The 11,503-nt window shown below is 38.8% G+C and overlaps 1 pseudogene; it reads left to right on the top strand.

The window, feature by feature from the left end:
• Positions 1–5,946: 5,946 nt before the first annotated feature.
• Positions 5,947–11,503, top strand: LOC148936774 (uncharacterized; annotated as a pseudogene).

Genomic DNA, 11,503 nt, shown 5'->3' with positions numbered 1-11,503 from the left:
TTTTCCGGACCTGCTGGGATTCTTCTTCGGTAAGTCCCAATGTTTTTATTTTTATTTTTCTATATTTTTATTTTGTTTTATGTGCTTTTCTTTTATCCCTTTTTAATTTTCGACGAACAGTTTAATTCGGTTCGCGTGCACATTTATTGTTCGGCGGCCCATTTTTATTTTATAGTTTAAGTCGCCTATTTTTTCTAAAATTGTAATATAGAGTCCGATCCATAACGCGTCTAGTTTTTTCGATCTTCCTCGCCGAACTGTTTCGTCGTGTAATAGGACTTTATCTCCTATTTCGAACGTGCGTATTTTTGTTTTTCTGTCGTAGGTTTCCTTCGCTTTTTGTTTTTCCTCTTTTACATTTTCTTTCGCTATCTGATTCGCGGCTCGTATTCTTTCACGGAGTTCTTGCGCATAATCATCATATGTGTACGATGATTTCGGCTGAGCTAGTTAGGGCCGTAGGTAGTGATGTTTGGTGCCCGTAGACCAGTTCAAACGGCGTGAATCCCGTAGCGGTGTGCGGTGTCGTATTATATGCGAACATCGCATACGGTATCCATTCGTCCTAATCTGTCTGATCATTATTAATATAATGTCGTAAATATTCGGTTAATGTCCGATGTGATCTTTCGAGTGCTCAATTTGTTTCTGGATGATAGGCCGTCGTTTGCAATTTTTGTATTTTTAATAATTTGCACGTATTTTTAAATAATTCGCTGGTAAAATTTGTTTCTTGGTCGGTCAGGATTTTGTCTGGAATTCCATATTCTAAAATGATTTTTGTCACTAACTCTTTTGCTATTGTTGTTGCTTCTTGATTTTGTACTGGTATTCCTTTGCTAAATTTTGTTAAATTATCTTGAAATGTTAATATATATTTGTTTTCCATCGTCGTTACAGGCAATGGTCCTACGATATCTAACGCGCATTTCTCAAATGGTTTTATTGGCGTATCTGTTATCATTAACGGTGCTTTAGCGCATCGTTGCAATTTATTTTTCTGACAATGTTCACATTTTGAGATGTATTGCTCAACATCTCGTTTTAATCCTGGCCAGTTATGGTGTAATCGTATTCTATTTACTGTTCGTTCAACGCCCTGGTGTCCTCCTATAGGTGCGTTGTGGTATTCATATTGTGGCGGTCACCGCCACTCTGGCCCATCGACAAGCGCGCCGGCGTGCGCCGCCGCGCTGCCGCGCGCCGACACTGTGGGCCCGCGCACGGGAGTGATTCACACGCTCGCCACGAGATGGCCAACCGTTCGATCATCCACTCGTGCGCGGAAAGCATCTCCAACATCGTGGGCCCGCGCACGAGATTCACGCGCTCGCCACAAGATGGCCAACCGTTTGATCGTTCGACACTACCCCCTCAGTGCGCACTGGAGCCCGCGCACGGCTTAAGCTAGCACTGAGGACCGACCGCTTGCGGCCTTTATACGGCCATTATATGGCCTTTTTTATACGGCTGGCGTTACCGATCACTATAGGTCGTATTCCCCCCTCAGTGGCCGCGCACGCCATCGAGGATTTCCTCTACCCTCCGACGCGGCCGTGCACGCCGTGCCTCCTCTCGCCTGAGTTCTCTTCAGCGGCCGTACACGCCGTTGGACGAGACTCTTGGCACCCCTGCCGAGAGGCAACCGAACAAGCCGCTGCCTCTGATACCGGATACTAAGAGCCACACCGTGGAGACGACACCGGAGTACGCCGCCCAGGGATCAGGACTTCGCCACCACGTCGGGACCGCCTCTTCACCGCCGCCGACCTCGCAGCCGCATCTGCCCGTGCCTGAGCAACCTGCTGGCAGCCATCACCGCGGGGAGGCCTACCCCCGCCGCCAGGACCAGCACTGAACGGACTTCCCATAGGCTAGGAGGACAGCGAGACACCCCGGCACCGACGCATCCCGGATCGTCGGCGACTTCGCGCCGGCCAGAGCGTGCGCCGCCTGCAGCAAGGGGCAACCAACGCCCCCCCGGCCTCCAGGCGAGAGCAGCTGGTGGAGTTATTCGGCGCCCTCTCGACATCATCGTCCTCGGCGGACAGTCAGGGCCAGCGTCGCGGACACCACCGCGCTCGAGCTCAGCTCCACGGACCTGCCCGCCTACGCCGAGCCGTATCATCAGCTTCCCGGCCCGTAGGGGTCCACTCAGCGAGCCGTCAACCCCGCAACGGGCGAGGATCTCACCGCAGATTGCGGCGCATCACCGCCCGCCTACTCCGAGCTTTCCGGGGCAGCGTCCTGAGCCCCCCAGACATCCGTGGCGCCTCATCCCACTCGACCTCGGGAGCATCGTCACAGGGACGCCCCGACGAAACCACCGGCCGGCCTCCTATAACGTCGCTTCACAGACCGAGGCCTCGTAGCACGCTTTGGCGTGCTGACGACTCGCGCCAGGACCACGCACCACGGCGGGGCTGGTGCTCGCGAAAGGCGAGCACAGTGCTTCCGCGAAGAACCTCGCGATTCCGCCACATCGGACCGCACACGGGGCACGCAAACCTCCGCGTCACGCCCTTGATATCTCCGTTCGTTTTTGTAGTTTTACATGAAAAATATATAATGTGTATTTAAAGATTGCCTTATTCTAAATCCTGGGAACCTGCATGAAAACCTTCATTTCCCTCTCGAACCTGCCGCCATTTTCCGCTTTGCCTGAGCGTGCAGAGAGATACAGCGAGTTGGTTTCGTCGAATCCATTCAAACATCACAACTACATCACAACAACCCGTATTGGCAACGACCACCGCAATATTGACTACCACATTGCAGATACTAAACTACTATCTTGGTGATTCCAAACTACCATAATATAATATTTGTTTCTTTTCTTCTTCTTTATATTGCTTTTCTGACGCGACGTCGTCAGTTTATTGCTCTTCTATTATTGCTGCCACGTTACGGCTTAATGCGTCGGCATTAGCGTTTGCTTTCCCAGCTTTATGTATTATGTCGTAATCGAATTCTTCCAATTTTAATCTTCATCTGATTAAACGTGATCCGGGATCTGTTACGTTAAATAACCATATTAACGGTTTATGGTCGGTAATTATTTTAAATTTTGTCCCGTATAAATAAGGTTTGAAATGTTTTACTACCCATACTATTGTGAGTAATTCCTTTTCAGTCGTATTATAATTCTGTTCTGCTCGTGATAGTACACGGCTGGCATACGCGACGGGTTGGTCTTGACCTACCTCGCCTTGTGATAAGATGGCTCCTATTGCATAGTCCGATGCATCCGTGGTTAGGAGGAATTCTCTCGTGAAGTCTGGATATTTTAATATCCATATATAATAATATAATCGGTGTCGTCGTTAATTTATTTTTTAGCATGTCAAATGCATTTTGCTGTGTTTCGGTCCACTCAAATTTCTCAACTTTTTTTGTGAGTTTTGTTAATGGTTTTGCTATTCGTGAGAAATCTTTGATAAATTTTCGATAGTATCCGGCTAATCCGATGAATGATTGCACATCTTTTACCTTTTTGGGCATAGGAAAATTTTTTACGGCGTGCAATTTTGATGGATCTGGCGAAATTCCATTTTCCGTAATTATATATCCTAAATAAATTACTTCTTTTCGTAAAAATTCGCACTTATCCGATTGGAGCTTTAGATTATTCTTTCTTAGTCTTTGGAGAACTAATTTTAATCTTTTATTATGTTCTATAAGATTAGGACCGTATATTACAATGTCATCAAGATACACTAGACATTTAATTCCTTGCAACTCCGTTAAAATTGAATTCATTAGTCATTGGAAGGTTGCAGGTGCGTTTTTAAACCAAATGGCATTCTATTAAATTCATAATGACCATGTGGTGTAGAGAATGCCGTTTTATTTTTATCTCGCTCCGTCATTGATATCTGGTGGTAATCTGATGCGAGATTCAGTGTCGTGAAGTATTTCGCGTTGCCCAGCTGATCAAATATATCCATTATGTTAGGCAACGCGAATGAATCTCCGATTGTGAGATCATTTAATTTTCTGAAATCTATTACAATTCGTAATTTTGTTTTTCCTGACGCGTCTGTCTTTTTGGGCACGACTAATGGTGCGTTTCATTGGCTAACGCTCGGTCTGATAATTTCTTGTTTCAACATTTCTTGAATTTGTTTATTTATCTCGTCTTTATATTTTTCCGGTAAACGATAAGGTCGTACGTTTACTGGTGATAAATCTGTTCGTACTGATATTTCATGCTTAATTTTTGTTGTACACGATAGTGTATCCCCTTCTAGGTGAAACACATCATTATAATCGTGACATAATTTTAATACAGATTTTCGTTCTTTCTCATTTAGATGTTCTGTGCGCAAGGAATTGTTTATTTGCTCTTCTCGAGCTATTAATTTTGTCTCTTTATTTTTTGTCTGCATTGCGTTCAGATTCCTGTGTTATTTTTTCTTGTATATTTATTTCTTCTAATATTACTTGCGATACCTGAACGATTTTTTCTTCTTCCGTAATATTTATTATATTGATTGGACATGTATAATTTCGTGGTTCGACTAGGCAACATTCAATAAAAATTCCAGGTATTATTTCCTCTGATTTCAATTCAATTATGTTTTGGTTAATCGTGACTTGCACGATTGTTTCGCTGCATGGCCCTAAAGTTACGCGCCCTGTATGGGTAAAGTCTGAATTTCGTATTTTTAAATTGTATTGAATTTGTTTTTGGATTGAACGCAGTTATGTATTTCCAAATGAAATCTGCTCCTAGGATTGCATCGTATTCCATTGGCGCGTTATCTCGCACTATGTATACGGGGTGTCGTATCTTTTTTCGCGACAGTTGAACTGTAACATGTGTTTTGCCCAATGTTATTATTTCATGTCCTGTTATGCCTGTTAGCTTAGTTTTCTCTTCATAGATTAGGACGTGGTGTAGAACATGTTTTAGTTTTATTATTGTTGCTGATGCGCCCGTATCAAACAAGAAATTTATTTTTCTACCTTTAGCTTCTGCAATCGGTAATGTGATCATGCATTTAATCCAGTGTTGACGAGCGATGTTCCCTTGATGTGTGCCACGCGATACTCTGACGCGGGGCGCGGGACGGTCCGTTTATCTTCGCCGGTTTCGCTCTTTTTATTTTTAAAATTCTTCGCGGGATTTTCTCTTCGCGAATTCGAAAAAATTTTTCCGGAATTTTTGCTGTTTTCCGATTTTCCGTTCAGTGTCCAACATTCGCAAATGTCCTATCTTTTTACAATAGTTACACTGTTTTTCAATTGTATTTATTCGTAGTTGTCCTTCTGGCTTAGGCAGTGTATATCTATTTGAGAAACGGCTAGTCCTACAATCGCGTCCGTAATGACCGATTTTTCCGCATTTTTCACAACGCGGACTGAGTGTATGCGCTTTAAATACTGGCCGGTTTCGATAGGTTAGCGTTCACGTGATAGGTCCTCGCGTTTTTTCTTCCGCAGTTGCTCCAGCGATTGCTTCGTGTATCGTTTGATATCGCTGCGATCGTACAATCAATTTAATTTCGTCGTGTAAACCGTTCTGATAATTGTAGAGCGCCTGCTCTTTTATATTTTCTAAAATCACTCGTTGCTGTTCGACCGTATGATTTTTTCCTTCTTCCATGGATTCGTATAATTCCATGGCTATATTGTCTGTTCACCTACCGAATTCTTGTGCATTCTCGTTTAGTTTTTGTTTAAGCGAGTTAAATTCGAATTGTAAATGTGCGGTACTTCGTTTGCTTGAATATTCTTTTTCTCGTTTAGTTCTCGTTTTAATTGTTCGAAGTTTATTATATCTCACGTACGGAAATCCATTATGCCTTGCCTTTGAATTTAGTGCAAAGAATGGCTTCTAATAGAGAATGTTCATCCGCGGGATGTATATTTTTTATCGCGTACGTACTTGCATTTAGAAATTCGTACACGCATTCTCGTGACGTGCTGTCGATCTCTGGGATCATGTTACGCGCGTCTTTCAATGTGAGGAATGTCAGTGCATTTCTCGGCTGGTTTCATATATCTTGATACGAACGTCCGTAAGTTAGATCTAGCGGATGCGGCAGAAAATCCTGAGATATTCTCGTTCGTTCGCCCATAGGCAATTGTGTTTGCTTAATCCATTAACTTGCACACGAAGATCGCGTATTTCATCCATTAATTCTCGAAGGAGACTGTTATCGGGCGGTGCGTCGATTGTGACGCGGCTGTTTGTTCGACTTTCTTGCGGTCCATGTCTCTCGACCGAATGTCGTAGTTGCAAAATTTCGTTGTCGATTTCGTTCTGTTGTTCGACAGGTGAGTGAGCCATTTCGTTTATTAGCGATTGGTATATGTTGAAAGAATTAAATATGCTTCCGTCTCGTAAGTTCGTATGTATGTGTTTGCGCGTGTGTGTTAATGTGAGAGTCGGTATCGTTCGGTTTGAGCAAGCTATAATCCTTTTCGTCGTACGGAAATTCGAGTTCGGTTATTACGTGGACGTCTTCGTCACTATCGTATCGTAGTACACGGCGCACGTTATCGCGTATTTCTTTTAACGCGTTTCTCGCGGTATTTAACGTGGAGATAGTGTGTGGAAATTTTACGGGGTTATTTATTGGCCGCGATTTTGGCCAAGTCACATTCACTAAGCTGTCCTTCGCTGCGGACATTCGTCTTTACAAAATATGATTTTTCTGACTTACAATAGAAGATAGATCGTATACGCTCGCATGGTCACTGCTTGAGCTGGCGTGTTAGTTGGCTGCGTGTAGTAGTGCGTGTCGGTGAAGCGTCCTTGCTGCCTGGTATCGTTGTACACGGTCAGCGCTAGCTCTCGGTGCTCGTGGACTCTCTGGTTCGTTGCTCCGCTGCCACTGGACACTCGTTGTCATAGGTCGGTACTCTACTAATGTTGCACTATACACTTGACACAATTTCATGGGCGGCTTATTTTTTGACGGGGCCTTTTCCGTCCGCCTGTTTTCTACAGGTTTTGTATTTTCGGCTTATCGGGAATTTGATTCTTCTGCCTGCTTGTAATTTATTACTGCAGGTCTTATCTTGTTTTTTTTTTTCAAGAAAAATTTTTTCTTCTGCCCGTAATGCAATGCGTCGGAGCTTACTCGTTTGATTCTGCTGGCTTGATTAACGATGATTCTCTCAAGTTGTTGTTCTTGGGGGTAGTTTTGACTATCCCACCGCTGCCACCAAAATGTTGTATCCCGTATGGGCTACAACGATAATATTAGGGATAGTCGGGTTCGTTAAGTCTAAGGAGTTGGGACTCCGAGCAGGATCAAAAGAATGTGATCAAAAGGATCTTCTTGAATTCACTAACACACTTTCTTTATTTTAATTGGTTTATTTAATAAATGCACAAATTCTTGAGATTAATATTTCTTATTTTATTATTTTACACACGGTTAAACGTCGGCGGGCGCCTCAGCGCGTATCGCGTTACTCTGGCGGCCGACGACCGAGTATGTCACCTGAGACGCTGATAGTAGGGCTCGCGTGAACTTCGCCGCGCTTTTGTTATATCTTGCGCGATGTTTATAATAATGATTCCGAACGACACGTTATTCTTGACTTTCTCGACTCCGCCTTGTGTAACCGGTTATATAGTCTGATCGATGTCCGATCAGCATTCTGATCGGTTGCGTCGATCGGTTGCGTGATATTGATTAATCAATATTACGCTCGGTTTGATCATCAAATTTAGGAATTTGCTGATAGGCTTTTCGCAATGTTCTCGCGTGATGCATTTCTGCGGTCTTTCGAAAGACTGGTCGCAATTTCGGCGGTCACACATTTGTGTCGTCTTTCGAAAGACTTTTCGAGATTCATGCGGACTAATTTTGTTGCCATGCGGACTACTTTTATTATTGGTTGTAGATCTGGCTACAACAATATTTTATCATTATTATACGAGTCAATACATATCAATAACACAAACATAATGATTATTGCCTTCGTTCTAAGAAAGTAGGACGTAAAGTTATTCGTATATGTCGTTTCAGTTTTTCTCGTCATTTTTCCCATCACGGAAACATTTGTTATGAGAGATATAATAAGTTCAAAGCAGGAAACAATTAAAACATAAAAGTAGATTTTATACCTTACCTTCCTCGAACTGATACTGAAATTGGTTTAAATGATAATTGATATAAATGATAATCCTATCCTTTTTACTGCGTGGGAAGGAAATATGGATATACAATTTATAGAAAAATTATCTTTGCTTACTTTTTATGTTACTAAGTATATGAATTAAGCAGGAAAATGTGAATTATCTGATTCTATCCTTGATAGTAAAAATAATAAAAACAAATCGTTAGCGAGCTATCTTTGGAATATTGCTTTGCGATTCACAAATAATAGAGAATGTGGAGCTCTTGAAGCTGCTGGGTATTTCTGGGTATACACTGCTAAGTATTTCTTTAACTGATATAAATACGACTATTAGATGGTTAGATGTTAATCAGATACGATATAGAAAAGTCAAAAACTATAAGGAAATTGAAACTCTTGATAAAGATTCTACAGACATATTTTATCCATCTTTAATAGATAATCATTATCCGAATAAATCAAAAGAATTAGAAACATTTGTTATGATCGATGTCATTGTATGAATTGTTATGATCGATGTCATTATATAAATTTGCACAATGGTTTGATATTACCAAAATAAAATCACAAATTAAAAAAGTAAAATTGAGTTCTTTAAGATGGTTAATGGTCATTATCTTAAACGACGATAGCATAGATATCTTATTAATCACTATAGATATGATATCAAAACGCGGCCAGAAAATTATTTCTTCTCATTACTTCTTATGTTTAAACCATGACGAAAGATAGAAGAACTTAAAAATGGATTTGATACTTATGTGGAATCATTTCACAATGTAAAATTACATCTTGCAGTACAACAAAGCATTGCAGTATCATGAAAAATTAGAGAAATTGCAAGAAGCATTTGAAACTGCAAAACAATTACTTCAAGAACATTTAGATAATTTGGCAAAACAGACTGTGTCTCAAAATAATCCTAATAACCCAATAAGTGTTCAAAATGTTGAAGCTGGTGAAGCGATGCAAGATTTTAAAGATCTTGGTAACAAACGCGAGGAAATCGATATATCTGAAATGATTTCAAAACTGAAGAAGGTCAAAAAAAGGTGTTTGATAAAGTTACTAATACCGTAATGTCAGATAAATCAATACTATGATTATATGTTAATGGAGAAGGAGGTATTGGCAAGAATTTCTTGATTAAAACAATTAAGTGCTGGATAAAATAAAATCTTAACAAAGATACTGCTATAACAGCACCTACTGGTATAGCAGCATTTAATATAGATGGTTTGACAGTTCACAGGTTACTGCAGTTACCTGTTGACATGGTCATATTCTTAAATATAAACAATTATCTGACCACGTTTACGAGCTGATCTCAAAGATGTTGTTCTTATAATAATTAATGAAGTGTCAATGATATCGAATTTGATTTTAATGTATATACATTTATGACTGTCTGAAATATTCGATATTACTGATTGTGATGATAGTTGATTTGGTCAAAAGCATATTCTTTTATTTGGAGATTTGCTTCAATATCCTATACATGATCCTGCTTTTATACATTTATCAGATAAAAAAATTTATAAATAACTTGTTTCTTTAAGTGCTACTAATCTATGAATTATTTTATTTGACTATGATGAATTGACGATCAATATGCGTTAACAAGGAGACGAATCTTACCGTGAATTACTCTCGAGAATTCGTGTTGGTTTATTGACAAAATCTGATTATGAGATTCTCGAAAAAAGAAAAATCTGTTTTAAGGGTGAGTCTTTCGAAGCAAGAGTAAACGAATTGTGTGATTTTATTAATAATTTGCCATCTAATACCGTTTTGTATTGCCTACTTGTCATATGTGCGACATTCTTAACACTGCAATGTTAAATCGTATTGCTTCAAAAGAAATATTATTAAATATTATTAAGCTGAAGATACAATTGATTGTATTTGCATTGATATATAAAAAAAAGAGTAACAAAGATATTGATAGGTAATGATGATGACAATACTAGAATAGCTGAGCTTTCAAAATAAATTATAATTAAAATTAGAGCAAAAGTTATGATAAGACACAACATTGATGCTACTTTGAGCCTTGTAAATGTACAATAACTACAGTCATTTTAATTGTACAGGATACAACTACTGATTATATAGATAAAACTTCTTTTACCATCTGGTTTGGAATATTTTATTGAAAGAGTAAGTGTTAAATTCCAAGTTATATCCTATGGATAGAGCATATGTTAGAAAATAATTTCCATTATCCTTATGGCATCACCATAAAAGCCAGGGATTAAGTTTGCAAAATGCTATTATGGATATAGATAACTCCATATTTAATTGCGGACAGGTTTATGTTGCCTTATTCCGAGTGACATTTCTAGATGGATTGCATTTAATTAATTTTGATTCTTCATCCATATTTGCTAGTGAAAAAACTATTATAGAATATAATCGGCTAAACGAATATATAATCCAGAATCAGAAATGATTACTGTTTCGAAGAAACGTTATCGTAAAGTTAAAGATGTTCTGTGGATATTAATGAAAACAATTAATTCCGTTCAAGAGTCAGCTCAAAACGCGCTCTTAAAAAGTACTAATTGGATTATGTATGGTTTTCAAAATATAGACAAGGTTTCATATTATGCAAATACAGTATTACAATGTTTATTGCATTTACATATTATCAGACAATAATTATTAAATTGCGATAAACTGGATGTATTAAATTTATTTGCACATCGATATGAATATGGAATGAATAATTTGGATACCTATGAAATATGGAAATCTTTAGGAGAGAATTTTTCAGTTGCTATTAAATAAGACCCATTTTCTTACAGCTCTCTGTAAAAAATATGATTACATAAAAAATTTAGTAGAACATCAAGTTATTGCAAATTATCAATGCAATTCATGTAATGATACAAAAGTTATTACTGAGACTAATACTATTCTTTCAATTTCTATTAATAATATGAAAAAGAAAAGTTTTAATCTTAATGATTCACTAAAAACTACATTTTCATCAAATTGGTGTCAAACATTTGACAAATTATGTAAATGTTGTGGAAGAAATGACAAGCTTGTCCAATTATTAGTATTTTAGTTTTCGGTACTGCACACAAACTGAATTTGTGTGGTATTTTTACTAATTCTCCATCTTGTAAAAAAAATGATATTAAATGGATAATAAGTATTTCCTTTCATAAAACCAATTCATTTTTAAATAATATGTCATTTCTTAGCATATAAGGTTATAAATGCAATTTTTCATCATGGAACTTGTATCAAAAAGGGTCATAATACGAATATGTATAGAGATGAAATATCTAGCACTTGAATTGAAATTGATGATACACAAGTTATAAAAAAGCAATGGCCTAAAGATGCTAAAGATATTTACATACTATTTTTACAAAAAGTTGTTATTAAATAA

The sequence above is a fragment of the Pogonomyrmex barbatus genome, unplaced genomic scaffold (genome assembly GCF_055798465.1).
Source record: "Pogonomyrmex barbatus isolate J1 unplaced genomic scaffold, ASM5579846v1 scaffold2, whole genome shotgun sequence".
In the NCBI taxonomy this organism is placed as follows: domain Eukaryota; kingdom Metazoa; phylum Arthropoda; class Insecta; order Hymenoptera; family Formicidae; genus Pogonomyrmex; species Pogonomyrmex barbatus.
The sequence above is the reverse complement of the archived record's forward strand: the minus strand, read 5'-3'. Positions and strand labels throughout refer to the sequence as shown.